Source organism: Entelurus aequoreus, linkage group LG21, assembly GCF_033978785.1.
Source record: "Entelurus aequoreus isolate RoL-2023_Sb linkage group LG21, RoL_Eaeq_v1.1, whole genome shotgun sequence".
NCBI lineage: Eukaryota > Metazoa > Chordata > Actinopteri > Syngnathiformes > Syngnathidae > Entelurus > Entelurus aequoreus.
Genome location: NC_084751.1, coordinates 16,036,903 through 16,053,297, shown reverse-complemented (window position 1 = coordinate 16,053,297; position 16,395 = coordinate 16,036,903). Strand labels below are relative to the sequence as shown.

Here is a 16,395-nt window from a genome sequence, read left to right as displayed (position 1 = left end):
CGCTAACTGTGGCATGAATAAACAAAACTTACTTGGTATGGCATGAAGCAAACAATCGCATGAATACAAGCATGAAAAGAGCATGAAACAATCGCATGAATACAAGCATGAACTATGGCATGAAAAGAACAATGTCGCCAGACCGACTAACTGGCAACGACAGTCTTAAATAATAGTCTCTCTTGATTAGAGACAGGTGTGACCCGAACGCAAGAGACAGGTGAAAATCATAAGTCGTCATGGAAACTAAAACAAACAAGGGAGTGCAAACAGGAACTAAAAGAGTCCAAAAAATAACAAAAAATAACAAAAACATATTCCAGACTACAGATCATGACACCCGTCAGCGATCCTGTTCTGTCTCCCTGTAACGTTCGTCTGCTCTTCAGTGGGATTGTGCTGAAAATCTTAATTTCCCCTCGGGGATTAATAAAGTATTTTTGATTCTGATTCTGACTTGATTATTTTTCCCCATTTAAAGCATGCAGAAAACTATTTTAGACTGTCAGTTATGTAAACACAGGAGCCTTTTAGTGTCTTTGAAAGAAAATAATGTTTTAGGTTACTAAATTGACATTTGTTTGTTTGACAAATCAGCGAGGATATTTCAAGACCTACTTAATTAAATTAGTGTTTTCTTTAAAAAAAAAATGCCACGAGTCAATAAAAATAAATTGCAAGCTGTGCATGGCCCCTTGCTTTCTCAACGACGTTTTGCGTGCATCTTTCGAGACATAATTTCATAAATTGTACGACCGCTCGGATATTCGACTTGAGGTTCCTCCGTATTCCTTTTCTAGGGGGTGCAGGAACATTTTGAAGATTTTCCATTATGTTATCAATGCACAATGTCCGCCATAAATCTCAGCTGTTTTTGATTTACACTCTGACAACCTGAACTGGATTTACATGTGCAGAAGACAAGGTGTATTAAATCACATTGGACATGTGTTGCAGAACGGACTATGAATTATGGATTGCTTAAGAACGTGCATGGTTTCAGACGGGGATATGCGAGATGCATTTCACTCGTGCTCATTATGACTGAATGTGAGGTAAATATGTAAAATAAGTGACACCTCAGAGTGGCGTGAAACTCATGATGTGGTGTTAAAGCAAAAGACAACAGATGAAAAAAAGCCTCCCTCTTTAGAGGAAGTTGTGACGCACATAGCCGTATGTATTTCCCCAAACACTGTGGTATGCGCCAACACACATTGTTGACTGTGGGTGCCAGGTAGCATCCGGGGTTTATCACGCTGTTTGGACATATGGCTGCTGCGACAAATCTGATTAAAACGGGACGGCCTTGACCAGGGCTGAGCAGGGCAGGAGGGCACACTGGTCCGGCATCCATCATACCCACCAAGCCACCACCCATGCATGCAGGGCCAAGTATGGCTACAAATACACCAGTCATCAGGAAGCCCAAATGGCATAACGAAGCTAAAATACAGTTATAACTCTCAATTAATTTGGGATTTATAGTATCACACATTTTATCATTAAATGTACTCTTTATGTTTTTCTGGAATTATTACTATAAAATACATATTTTGAATAATACTTGATATACTAATTAGTTCAGTTCAGTTCAGTTTCAGTTTATTTTTGAACATACAATGTAATGCATCACATATTTCCAGTTGTTTCATTACAGCACGTCCGAAAAGGAGTGAGAAGAAGATGAGCTTATTTAATGCTACCCCTTTTCATACCATAGCAATTGTATACCATAAATAAAAATAATAATAATATACCGTAGTAAGTAAACAAATATTAAATACATAAATAATCTTTATCTTTATTATTTATAATGTATTGGGGATTTTTAGGGCTGCCAAAGTTTAATATTATTGTTTTCACTACAAAAAATAATTAAAAGAAAAAAATTAACTAAAATAAAAAAGAAGTCAATAAGAAAAAAATATTAAAGGGCTGTCAATGATGATGTGATGACGAGTTACCAAAAATGTGTGTGTGTGTCCATTTTGTGTTGTTTAATAAACAAACACTTGCATAAAGCAAACTATGTGTCCAGTCTCATGTTGACAGTATGAAAAACTTTATCTGTTTAGTGTACTTATTACAGATAAGAAACTGCGAGTCGCGATTAATTAAGAGTTAACTACAGATAATGCGATTAATCACAATTAAATATTTTAATCGTTTGACAGCCCTATTGGTAACCATTTGTTTTTCAATTTTTTTCCCCCTAAAAACATTTAATCCTGTTTGGGACAGTATGTTTGTGTGAGCGATAATGTGTGTGTGTGTGCGTGTGTGTGTGTGTGTGTGTGTGTGTGGTCTTGTATTTCTACCCTTCTTGAGACATCAACAAAGAAAAGTACCTTCCATATGAGGACCAGTGAACAAGTTAGGACCGAAATGGTCATGGTCCCAATACGGAAAACCATTGCATCTAATAGAGAATGTGTGGTGAAATCTATCAACATTAGGGTGGTTCCAAAAAGGAGGGATTTTTCAAATTGACTGTGTGTCGGTTTTAAAAGTGCTCCCCCTCTGGTCAACATATGAAATAACAAGTGTGTTTAAAAATTTGAAGTGCTCCCCCTCTGGCCAACATAAGTAATAACAAGTCAGTGTAAGAAATTGGTCAAAATTAATGAAAAGAAAAAAATATATATGTATATAGAGACATACTGTAATAACTTGAAGTAAATAATGAAGATTAAAAACCAATTCCAAAAAAAATAAAAATAACATTTAACTAATACTTTATATTTGCATAGTATGTATATTTTATTAATGTTGTAAATACAAATCTTTATATATCTAGAAAGGGTAGTCCTAAAGAGGGAGGCATTTTTCGGAGGTCTCAAGAAGGTAATACATACAAGTGTGTGTGTGTGTGTGTGTGTGTGTGTGTGTGTGTGTGTGTGTGTGTGTGTGTGTGTGTGTGTGTGTGTGTGTGTGTGTGTGTGTGTGTGTGTGTGTGTAGGATCTTGTATTTATACCTTTCTTGAGACATCAACAAGGAAAAGTACCTTCCATATGAGGACCGGTGAAGTTAGGACCGAAATCATGGTCCCAATACGGAAAACCATTAAATCTAATAGAGCAGTGGTCCCCAACCACCGGGCCGCGCAAGAAATTAAAAAAATTTAATAAAAAAAAAATTTTAATTTTTTTTATTAAATCAACATAAAAAACACAATATATACATATTGTGTATGTGTATGTCAATATAGATCAATACAGTCTGCAGGGATACAGTTCGTAAGCACACATGATTTTGTATTTCTCTATGAAAAACAAAAAATAATAAAACCCCCCCCCCCCTCTCCCCTGGTCCGTGGGACAAATTTTCAAGCGTTGACCGGTCCCCAGCTACAAAAAGGTTGGGGACCACTGTAATAGAGAATGTCTCATTTGTACCCCTGGTGGTGAAATCTATCAAAATTAGGGTGGTCCCAAAAAGGAGGGAGTTTTCAAATTCACACTGTGTTGGTTTTAAAAGTGCTCCCCCTCTGGTCAACGTATGAAATAACATGTGTGTGTAAAAATTGGAAGTGCTCCCCCTCTGGCCAAAATATGTAATAACAAGTGTGTGTAAGAAATTGAAATGCGCCCCCTTTGGCCAACATTAATAATAAAAAAAAAATTAATTTAGAGACATACTGTAATAAAAAAGTAAATAATGAAGATTAAAAACCAATTACAAAAACAAAAAATTACTAAAAGTTTACCTTCTTTATATTTGCTTAGTTTGTATATATTATTAATGTTGTAAATACAAATATTTATACATCTAGAAAGGGTGGTCCTAAAGAGGTAGGTATTTTTCTGAGGTCTAAAGAAGGTAACAAATACAAGAATGTGTGTGTGTGTGTGTGCGTGTGTGCGTGTGTGTGCGTGCGTGTGTGTGTGTGTGTGTGTGTGTCTGTAAAAAAAGTGTCGGTGTCCATTTTCTGTTGCTATTTAAAAAAAAATCACGATTAATAAACATCAACACAAATAATCCGGTTTCATGTTAAAGGCCTACTGAAAGCCACTACTACCGACCACGCAGTCTGATAGTTTATATATCAATGATGAAATCTTAACATTGAAACACATGCCAATACGGCCGGGTTAACTTATAAAGTGCAATTTTAAAATTCCCGCCACACTTCCGGTTGAAAAACTCCTTTGGATATGATTTATGCGTGTGACGTAACAAAATCCACGGAAGAGGTTGGACCCCATCGAACCCGATACAGAAACCTCTTGTTTTCTTCGACAAAATTCCACAGTATTCTGGACATCTGTGTTGGTGAATCTTTTGCAATTTGTTTAATGAACAATGGAGGCTGCAAAGAAGAACGTCGTAGGTGGGATCGATCGGTGTATTAGCGGCTAAGTACAATACTTACAGCAACACAACAAGGACTACTTACTACGCCTAACCGATGCTTGCCGCCAAACCCACGGATGAAGTCCTTCGTCGCGCCGTTGATCGCTGGAAGGCAGGTGAGCACGGCTGTTGATGGGAAGATGAGGGCTGGCTGGCGTAGGTGGAGCGCTAATGTTTTTAGCATAGTTCTGTGAGGTCCGGTTGCTAAGTTGCTAAATTAGCCTTAGCGTCGTTAGCAACAGCATTGTTAAGCCTTACCAGGCTGAGAATTTTTAACCATGTAGTTACATGTACATGGTTTAATAGTATTGTTGATCTTCTGTTTATCCTTCCAGTCAGGGGTTTATTTATTTTGTTTCTATCTTAATTTGAGAACGATGCTAGCACGTTAGCTCAGTAGCTAAGTGTGTCACCGATGTATTGTCGTGGAGATAAAAGTCACTTTAAATGTCCATTTCACGTTCTCGACTCTCATTTTCAAGAGGATATAGTATCCGAGGTGGTTTAAAATACAAATCCGTGATCCACAATAGAAAAAGGAGAGAGTGTGGAATCCAATGAGCCAGCTTGTACCTAAGTTACGGTCAGAGCGAAAAAAGATACGTCCATCACTGCCTCTCCAGTCCTTCACTGTAACGTTCCTCATCTACGAATCTTTCATCCTCGCTCAAATTAATGGGGTAATCGTCGCTTTGTCGCTCCGAATCTCTCGCTCCATTGTAAACAACGGGGAATTGTGAGGAATACTAGCTCCTGTGACGTCACGCTACTTCCGGTACAGGCAAGGCTTTTTTATCAGCGAGCAAAAGTTGCGAACTTTATCGTCGATTTTCTCTACTAAATCCTTTCAGCAAAAATATGGCAATATCGCGAAATGATCAAGTATGACACATAGAATGGATCTGCTATTCCCGTTTAAATAAAAACAAATCATTTCAGTAGGCCTTTAGAAGTATTAATAATTTAAAAATTATCTGTTTAAGGCACACTTATTGGAGATAGAAAAAAACCCTATCCATCTGCGATTGATTATGAGTTAACTACAGCCAAAATGTGATTAATCATGATTAAATACTTGTATTGTTTGACAGCCCAAATGATTTTATATGGAAGTAACTATCACATTTTTTTCAGTTTGTACCCAAAAGACAATCATGTGTGGGTAAGAGATAGTGTGTGTGTGTCTGTAAGAGTATGCGTGTCCATTTTGTGTTGAGCTATTTAACAAAGCATCATGTTTAATAAACAAACATTTGCATAAAGCAAACAAATGATCCAGTCCCATGTTGATAGTAATAAAAGCTTGAAAATGATTAAGTCACAGTTTATTAGAGATTTTTAAAAAAAACGATCCATCTGCTATATCGTGATCAATTACGAGTTAACTACAAACAAATGTGATTAATCGCAATTAAATGCATTAATCGTTTGATAGCCTGTATGATTTTAGATGATTTGTCCCCCCAAAAAAACAATGAATCATGTGTTTAGGGAGAATCCGCATGGATGGACTGTGTGATGGTGGAGAGGAGATACCAACAGATAAAATGATCGCAGCCTTGATAAACAAAATCTTCATGGCCGACTATCTCCTACAAGTCTGATAAAGCTGAAGGTCGTCACTCACGTTGTCTCCTTGTTGTCTCTCTGACACTGTCAAGCTCGTGCAGATACTGCACAGAAAAAACAGTTTGCGCCACACTGGAGGACTTTTTTTTTTTTTTTTTTTTTAATTTAAAAAAAAACACTGGAGGACTTAATTGAAGTTGGACAAAGAGGCACCAGAACCCAAGTTATGTGGCAGCATCGAGGAAAGGTACAAGTAAATGACACATGCAGTACGGCAATCTGAATGAAACTGAATTAAAACATTTTAGAGAGAGGGATTACATGTGATATATTGGTATATGTCTTCATTTGTGAGATCTCGGCTCAATTTTAAAACGTAGAGAGTATTTAAAGTCTGCACATTTACGTGGTTTAAAGGTGCAAAGTTGACTTATTGTCAACATGTGAGGTGTTCTCAGGGCATTTTATTTCTATATGGTCATCGTAGTACATAGAATTTGACTACAACTGTATTTCTATTACCGTATTTTCCGGACTATAAAGGCGCACTTAAAATCCCTTTTTTTCCCCCTCAAAACTCGACTGTGCGCCTTATAACCCGGTGCGTCTAATGTACGGAATAATTCCGGTTTTGCTTACCGACCTCAAAGCTATTTTATTTGGTACATGCTGTAATGATAAATGTGACCAGTAGATGGCAGTCACACATAAGAGATACGTGTAGACTGCAATATAATGGCAGACACACACAAGAGATACGTGTAGACTGCAATATGACTCAAGTAAACAACACCAACATTTTATATGTTCCATTGAAAATAAAGAACAGTACACACGGCGCTCAAAAATCTATCAAAATGTTTTAGTACAACTCTGGTAAACTACTGTATGAAGCCGCCCCGCCTGATGGATTGTACCGTGCTTCAACATTCGAGTATTATTATGGTGTGTTTATAAGGTAAGACATATTATCTGGCGTTTTGTTTCGCAATATTATGCAAAAGCAACTTTTCTTACCTTCTGGTACCTGCTGATCTGTATTTGGGATCTGCATAAGTCCTGAAAAATTGCACGCTCCCGCCTTTGTAGTCCGTACAGACGACGTAGTTGATAAGCTTCTTCTTTTTCTCTATCTTCTTGTTATGGGACATTCATCCTCCACTGTTGCCATTTCTAATATAAAGTAGTGTAAAGTTCTTACTTATATCTGTCAGTAAACTCGCCATGAAAGCGCTAAAACATACCGGTATAGTGACTTCTATTATTCACCCAAGAAACTTTAGTTTTTAGAGAGTTCCGGTCGGACGTTTTTTCACGAGACACATTTCCGACGGATGAGGAGATGCTGCTCCGTTATTGATTAAAGTAAAGTCTGAATGTCATTAAAACAGTTAGTTCCATCTTTTGACACTTCTTCCACTCCCGTCCTTGCACGCTACACCGCTACAACAAAGATGACGGGGAGAAGACGCTGCCGAAGGTGAGCCACATAAATAAGACCGCCCACAAAACGGCGTATCCTGAAGGGACTGTCAGAAAGCGGCTTGAAGATGGTCTGTAAAACATAATCTATGCAACATTTTGACCAAAGAACCACCATTACATGTTATGTAGACCACAAGGAAGCGTTTTACACTTAGAAAAAAATATATATATATAACTCCTTCAATGCGCCCTATAATCCGGTGCGGTTTATATATGAAAAAAGATCGACCATTCATCGGCAGTGTGTCTTATAATCCGGTGTGCCCTGTGGTCCGGAAAATACGGTATATAATTTTTCTATGCATATTGAACACTTAAAAGAAAACCTAAAAGAGTTAAGCTTTTACCAAAGGCAGCAATCCTAAATTAAGCTCTCAGCACATACACAATGTTGACATCCATAGTTATATTTTGATAAAGACGGAGAAAAAGACGCTACTCGTAAACGGCCCAGCACATTGATAAAGGCGTGTAGCTAAAGTTGGTGATAGCACATTTATCAGTGAAATGGCCCATACTTGACAAACCCAGAGTGGCTTCCAGCTGACGGTAAAACTGCAGCCCAGCCATGGGAACACACCTTCCACGCCTCATTTGACTGAAATATTCTAATGTCTGGGTTCTTAGATTAGGGTCCTCCTGGATGCATTACATTTCCAAAGAGATGAAAGATCATCCGGCAACTTCTCGAAATTCAGAGTGTTTTTTAGAAGCTGAAGGTCCAGTGCCTTGCTCAAGGGAACCATCATCTTTCCAATTTTCATAAAGTGCTACCTCAATTGATGAGTATTTTAAGAAACAAGCTGTCTCTCTGTGTTTTGTTATGATTTAACAGGGAACTGCTCTTTTTTGGGAATTTTGCACATCATCCACAATCTTTATGTGGGATCAGAATACACGTCTTTCCCTTTTTTTGTCCATTCTAAATAGTGAAAAACTGCTAGTACGAGGCGGCAAACAATGCAAGTAATCGGAATTAATCTATTCTTCTTATAAAGCGCTCTAATAAAACACCAATACCCCCGCCAACAACGCACTATTTCCATGTTGTGACCTGCATATTAACCACGTTATAGCGACATTGTTGTTGTAGGAGCTAACACCAAAGAACTGTGAATTGTGAAGAGAATTATATTTATATAGCGCTTTTCTCCAGTGACTCAAAGCGCTTTTACATAGTGAAACCCAATATCTAAGTTACTTTTAAACCAGTGTGGGTGGCACTGGGAGCAGGTGGGTAAAGAGTCTTGCCCAAGGACACAACGGCAGTGACTAGGATGGCGGAAGCGGGGATCGAACCTGGAACCCCAAGTTGCTGGCACGGCCACTCTACCAACCGAGCTATACCGCCCCATGTATCACTACTATTTTGGCATAGTGATACATGGCCTGGCTCACACTGCTCCTCCGGCCACTAGCAAGTAGTTAGTAGCTAGCTTGAGCTGCTAATAATGTTGGTTGCGACCTGCCATGAAATAAAGAAGCTTCTTCTGCTGCTGTATTACAAACCCCAAAACCAGTGAAGTTGGCACCGTGTGTAAATAGTAAATAAAAACAGAATACAATGATTTGCAAATCCTTTTCAACCTATATTCAATTGAATAGACTGCAAAGACAAGATACTTAACGTTCAAACTGGTAAACTTTGTTATTTTTTGCAAATATTAGCTCCTTTGGAATTTGATGCCTGCAACATGTTTAAAAAAAGCTGGCACAAGTGGCAAAAAAGACGGAGAAAGTTGAGAAATGCTCATCAAACACTTATTTGGAACATCCCACAGGTGAACAGGCTAATTGGGAACAGGTGGGTGCTGTCACGCCAATTTTCTTCCCATTTCAAAAACCTTCCTATCCCCCATTTACTTCCGGGGTCATTTCCTCTTACGTCATTTCCTCTTACTTACGTAATTTCCTCTTACGTCATTGACAGCGATCGATAGAATCCAAATCTCCTGAAAATGGTGGTGTCACTGAATGATATTTGTCTTTGTCTTTCCCAGGGGACTTATGTCAAACACCAGCAGGCTTGGAAACATTTTAAGCGGAGTGTTAGGGACGCTGCTGCGAACTTCTGTCTTCGTGGTAACGTGCAAAAAATATTAATTAATAAATAATACTGTTAAATGTCTGTACTTTAAAGGCCTACTGAAATGATTTTTTTTTATTTAAACGGGAATAGCAGATCCATTCTATGTGTCATACTTGATCATTTCGCGATATTGCCATATTTTTGCTGAAAGGATTTAGTAGAGAAAATCGACGATAAAGTTCGCAACTTTTGCTCGCTGATAAAAAAAAAGCCTTGCCTGTACGGTCACCGGAGCTAGTATTCCTCACAATTCCCCATTGTTTACAATGGAGCGAGAGAGATTCGGACCGAGAAAGTGACGATTACCCTATTTATTTGAGCGAGGATGAAAGATTCGTAGATGAGGAACGTTACAGTGAAGGACTTGAGAGGCAGTGATGGACGTGTCTTTTTTCGCTCTGACCGTAACTTAGGTACAGGCTGGCTCATTGGATTCCACACTCTCCTTTTTCTATTGTAGATCACAGATTTGTATTTTAAACCACCTCAGATACTATATCCTCTTGAAAATGAGAGTCGAGCACGCGAAATGGACATTTAAAGTGACTTTTATCTCCAAGACAATACATCGGTGACACACTTAGCTACTGAGCTAACGTGCTAGCATCGTTCTCAAATGAAGATAGAAACAAAATAAGTAAACCCCTGACTGGAAGGATAGACAGAAGAGCAAAAATACTATTAAACCATGTACATGTAACTACACGGTTAAAAATTCTCAGCCTGGTAAGGCTTAACAATGCTGTTGCTAACGACACTAAGGCTAATTTAGCAACTTAGCAACCGGAACTCACAGAACTATGTACTCTCTCCTTTTTCTATTGTGTATCACGGATTTGTATTTTAAACCACCTCGAATACTATATCCTCTTGAAAATGAGAGTCGAGCACGCGAAATGGACATTTAAAGTGACTTTTATCTCCACGACAATACATCGGTGACACACTTAGCTACTGAGCTAACGTGCTAGCATCGTTCTCAAATGAAGATAGAAACAAAATAAATAAACCCCTGACTGGAAGGATAGACAGAAGAGCAAAAATACTATTAAACCATGTACATGTAACTACACGGTTAAAAATTCTCAGCCTGGTAAGGCTTAACAATGCTGTTGCTAACGACGCTAAGGCTAATTTAGCAACTTAGCAGCCGGACCTCACAGAGCTATGATAAAACATTAGCGCTCCACCTACGCCAGCCAGCCCTCATCTTCCCATCAACAGCCGTGCTCACCTGCGTTCCAGCGATCAACGGCGCGACGAAGGACTTCATCCGTGGGTTTGGCGGCAAGCATCAGCTAGGCGTCTTCTATCAGGGTAAGTAGTCCTTGTTGTGTTGCTGTAAGTATTTTACTTAGCCGCTAAGACACCGATCGATCCCACCTACAACGTTCTTCTTTGCAGCCTCCATTGTTCATTAAACAAATTGCAAAAGATTCACCAACACAGATGTCCAGAATACTGTGGAATTTTGTCAAAGAAAACAGAGCTTTGTGTATTGTGTCCAATAGGGCCCAAACACTTCCGTGCATTTTATGACGTCACGCGCATAAATCATATCCAAAGGAGATTTTCAACCGGAAGTGTGGCGGGAATTTTAAAATTGCACTTTATAAGTTAACCCGGCCGTATTGGCATGTGTTTCAATGTTAAGATTTCATCATTGATATATAAACTATCAGACTGCGTGGTCGGTAGTAGTGGGTTTCAGTAGGCCTTTAAATCAACATTATTGTTGAAACCATTTCACTAATATGAATTAATATACAATAATGTTAAATGTCATCTGACTTCACTGAGGTACATATGTGCACATAAATGTCATTTTAATTTAGTTCACTTACACAGAGAACTAAAAAAAACTGAATTTAACGAATAAATTTAGTTTTAATAAAGTTTGATAATGTTGATTGATAATGAATTAACTTATTGTACACTGTTATTCATTTCCGCATATGTCCACGAGTCAAATGTGCAGTCAGGAATATCCTCAAGTTAATTTGTCCGATTAATACTTGTCCGATTAATACAGACGTTTTGTTAACGCTATATTATAAAAAATAAAAAAAAACAGCGACGGGCAGTCAAAGCCGAAGTGCTATCAATCGCTGTCAATGACGTAAGAGGAAATGACGTAAGTAAGAGGAAATTACGTAAGAGGAAATGACCCCGGAAGTATATGGGGGATAGGAAGGTTTTTGTAATGGGAAGAAAATTGTCGTGACAGTGCCATGATTGGGTATAAAAGCAGCTTCCATGAAATGCTCAGTCATTCACAAACAAGGATGGGGAGAGGGTCACCACTTTGTCAACAAATGCGTGAGCAAATTGTCGGACAGTTTAAGAACAACATTTCTCAACGAGCTATTGCAAAGAATTTAGGGATTTCACCATCTACGGTCTGTAATATCATCAAAAGGTTCAGAGAATCTGGAAAAATCACTGCATGTAACATTAAATGCCCGTGACCTTTGATCCCTCAGGCGGTACTGCATAAAAATCAATCCAATCCAATCCACTTTATTTATATAGCACATTTACACAACAAGAATGTTTCCAAAGTGCTGCACAGCCATGTTAAAAACAATATTAAAAACAATATTAAAAACTATATTAAAAACAATATTAAAAACAATATTATGCTACACCAATGACTGAATAAAAACAAAGAATAAATGAATAGAAAACCAATACAGAGACAATATAAAAAATAAATATGATTAAAAACGATTTTAAAGGGTGAAACCAATTAAAACAGTAAAATAGACATCAAAATTTATAACCCTAACCCTAACCACACAGGACAACAGAGGACAGAAGACCACACAACTCACGTAGTGTTAAAAGCCAAAGAATAAAAGTGGGTCTTTAGACGAGACTTAAAACACTCCACTGTGGGAGCAGTTTGAACATGGAGGGGCAGAGTGTTCCAGAGCTTAGGGCCGACCACAGAGAAGGCCCTGTCTCCCCTGGTTTTAAGTCTCGTCCTGGGCACCACGAGCTGGAGCTGGCTCTCGGACCTCAGAGCGCGCGCAGGAGTGTAAATTTGGATGAGGTCCGAGATATACTGAGGTGCCAGTCCATGTAAAGCTTTAAAAACAAACAGCAAGGATTTAAAATCAATTCTAAAATGAACAGGGAGCCAGTGCAAACTCCGAAGAATTGGGGTTATATGCTCACGTTTCCTGGCCCCTGTTAAAAGTCGTGCTGCCGCGTTCTGGACTAACTGCAACCGGGAGAGAGTTTTTTGGCTAATGCCAGCATAAAGTGCATTGCAGTAGTCTAGGCGACTTGAAATAAAAGCATGCACGACTTGTTCAAAAAGGTTAAAAGATAAAAATGGTTTTACCTTTGCTAAAAGACGAAGATGATAAAAACCCGATTTTAAAACACCATTGACTTGTTTGTCAAATTTAAAATCGCTGTCTATAGTGACGCCAAGGCTGGTGACTTTGGGACGCACATGATTTTGCAATGGTCCCAAGTCAGTGAGGGCCGGACCAAAAACTGAAATTTCCGTTTTTCCCTCATTCATTATTAAAAAATTCTGGGCTAACCAAGCCTTGACATCACATAGACAGTTGAGAAGGGGTGTCAGGGGGCCGTGGCCTTTTGAAATTGGCATATACATTTGGCAGTCATCTGCATAAAAGTGATAAGACACTCCATGTTTCTTAAAAATCTCTCCAAGAGGGAGAATGTACAAGGAAAACAGGATGGGGCCTAGAATGGATCCCTGGGGGACACCACAGTAAAGCGGAGCAGAAGAAGAGGTGGCGTCCCCCAGCCTGACAGAGAAGGACCTCTCTGACAGGTAGGATCTGAACCACTCTAATGCAGTCCCCCTGACACCCACACAGTCTCTCAGGCGGTCTAAAAGAATTGTGTGGTCGACTGTGTCAAAGGCAGCTGTAAGATCTAAAAGCACTAAAATGGCAGAGCTACCAGAATCAGACATTAAAAGTAAGTCATTAAAAACCTTTAAAAGTGCAGATTCAGTACTGTGCAAAGCCTTGTATCCAGACTGAAACGGATCTAAAGTGCTATTTTCATCTAAAAAGAGCTGCAGCTGCGCTAAAACACATTTCTCCAGAATTTTTGACACAAAAGGTAATTTGGAAATGGGCCGATAATTTCACAAACATGTCGGATCTAGACCTGTTTTTTTAATCAAAGGCTCGACAACAGCTCTTTTACAAAAAGAGGGGACCCAGCCAGAAATCAAGCTGCTGTTGACGATGTCCCTAACAGACAAGTCAATAGTGCCCCAGATTTCTTTAAAAAAGCGAGGGCGGACTGGGTCTGTGGGACAGGACGAGGGTTTCAGTTTGTGGACTATTCCTGTAAGCTCAGGCATGGACACAGGCTCAAAATGACTAAACACAGCCGAGCACTGAGTGGCCACATTAAAACTCAATGGAGAGCGAGAAAGATTTGCCCGAATAAAAGCAACCTTATCGTTAAAAAAGGAGAGAAATTTTTCACAAGTTTCACTTGTCATCTCCAGTAAAGTGGCTGGATTCGGATTAAGAACATAACTAATAGTATTAAAAAGAACACGTGGCTTGCTGATACTATTTAAAATTAAGTCTGACAGATATTTTGTTTTCTCAGCTTTAACCACACTTTGATAGTTCTGACAGTTTTCTTTTAAAATTTGATAAGAAACCTCCAAGTGATCCCCTTTCCACTTGCGCTCCGCCCTTCGCCACTCACGCCGAGCTGTGCGTGTGGTTTCATTGAGCCAAGGCTCCTGTTTTGGCTTTGGACGTATAGCTTTGAGGGGCGCTATACTATCCAGAACCTCAGAACATGTAGAAAGAAAAGAGCACATCAATTGTTCAGTGTCTGCAGAGTGTGTCTCTGCATGGAGACAGTGAATAAAGGGGAGAAGGTGGCTGCGGTGTCAGACCTAATAACACGCCCATGACGCACGGCAAGTGGTTTCACATCAGGGTCCAAACTTAAATTAAACATAACAGGACTGTGATCAGAAAACACAGCATCACCAACAACGACATTGTCAACATTAAAACCATGAGACAATACGAGATCTAGTGTATGCCCACGTTCATGTGTGGAACCAGATACAGACTGTATAAAATGAAAAGAGTCAATGACATTCAGGAAGCTCCTGGATAGAGGTTCGTCTGGGCAGCAGGTGTGAATATTAAAGTCACCAACAATAAGAACACGATCATATTTGGGCAGAATTTCGGCCAGAAATTCAGAAAAGTCATTTATGAAGTCTTTGTGGTACTTGGGTGGTCGATAAACTACAGCACACAGGACGACATCAGAAAGACACAGCTCAAACATGCATAGTTCGAAGCTTGAAAAGGAGGATTGCAGGCGGATCTGACGGCATTTAAAGTCATTTTTAAAAACGACTGCTAATCCTCCTCCTTTTCGGCCAGACGACCGCGGAGAATTAAAATACGAGCACTCCGGTGATAAAAGTTCATTTAGAGGAGCGAACTCACCAGTTCTCAGCCAAGTCTCCGTCACACAGAGGAAGTCCAGTCCGCGGGAGACGAATAAATCCTTCAGGATAAAAGTTTTGTTTGTCAAGGATCTTGCGTTAACAAGACCGAACTTAACGGGGGCCGGCGCGTCCAAGGCCGGTGCTGATCCGGGTGGGGCCCGACACAGAGCCCGCAGGTGGCGGGAATTCACTTCGCACCTCCGGGGGCGGGGACAGCAGGAGCGCGGCGGGCGAGCTTCCCCCTGCAGGCCGACGACAGGAACAATCCAGGACCCGGCGGGATCCAGCAAACGTGGGTGCAGGAAGAAACCAGGTACCGGTCCATACCTCCTTCGGGAAGTCACGGAAAGCCGGGCCAGGAGTGCCCTAACTTTCACCAGCTGGCCGCCACGTTTACCGCGGCGCCGATGACGCTTTCGCCGGGGGAGAGGAGCCAGAGGGCGAAAAAGGAAGGCAGGAATCCGGCCAGGTGAGGAAGCTGACTGGGACGTCGTAAAACTAACGTCGAAGTTGATCATATCCGTGTGAGAGGGACAAAGATCCAACAGCGTTTGGCGGTCATACACAAACAGTGAGTTGACAGGTACAACAAAAGACGCGAACAGCACAAAAACAAGCAAAACTGACAGCGAGAGACGGCAAGCCTTAGCACATACTGGCGCCATCTTGGACATTTCAAAAAGTGACATCAGTGTGTAAAGGATATCACCACATGGGCTCAGGAACACTTCAGAAAACCACTGTTAGTAACTACAGTTTGTCGCTACATCTGTAAGTGCAAGTTAAAACTCTACCATCCGGATTGTTCTAGGCGCAAAGTTCAAAAGCCAGCATCTGTGATGATATGGGGGTGTATTAGTGCCCAAGACATGGGTAACTTACACATCTGGGAAGGCACCATTAATGCTGAAAGTTACATACAGGTTTTTGAGCAACATATGTTGCCATCCAAGCAACGTTATCATGGACGCCCCTGCTTATTTCAGCAAGACAATGCCAAGCCACGTGTTACAACAATGTGGCTCCATAGTGAAAGAGTGCGGGTACTAGACTGGCCTGCCTGTAGTCCAGACCTGTCTCCCGTTGAAAATGTGTGGCGCATTATGAAGCCTAATATACGACAACTGAGACCCCGGACTGTTGAACAACTTAAGCTGTACATCAAGCAAGAATGGGAAATAATTCCACCTGAAAAGCTTCAAAAATTGGTCTCCTCAGTTCCCAAACGTTTACTGAGTGTTGTTAAAAAGAAAGGCCATGGAACACAGTGGTGAACATGTCCCTGTGCCAACTTTTTTGCAACGTGTTGCTGCCAATAAATTCTAAGTTAATGATTATTTGCAACAAAAAAAAAAAAAGTTTCTCAGTTCGAACATTAAATATCTTGTCTTTGCAGTCTATTCAATTAAA

General features: G+C 40.0%; 1 long non-coding RNA gene across 1 annotated transcript in view; it reads left to right on the top strand.

Annotated features, from left to right (window-relative positions):
- LOC133638922 (uncharacterized) overlaps positions 1–16,395 on the top strand; it is a 45,538-nt gene that overhangs the window by 2,911 nt on the left and 26,232 nt on the right. The window lies entirely within an intron of this gene.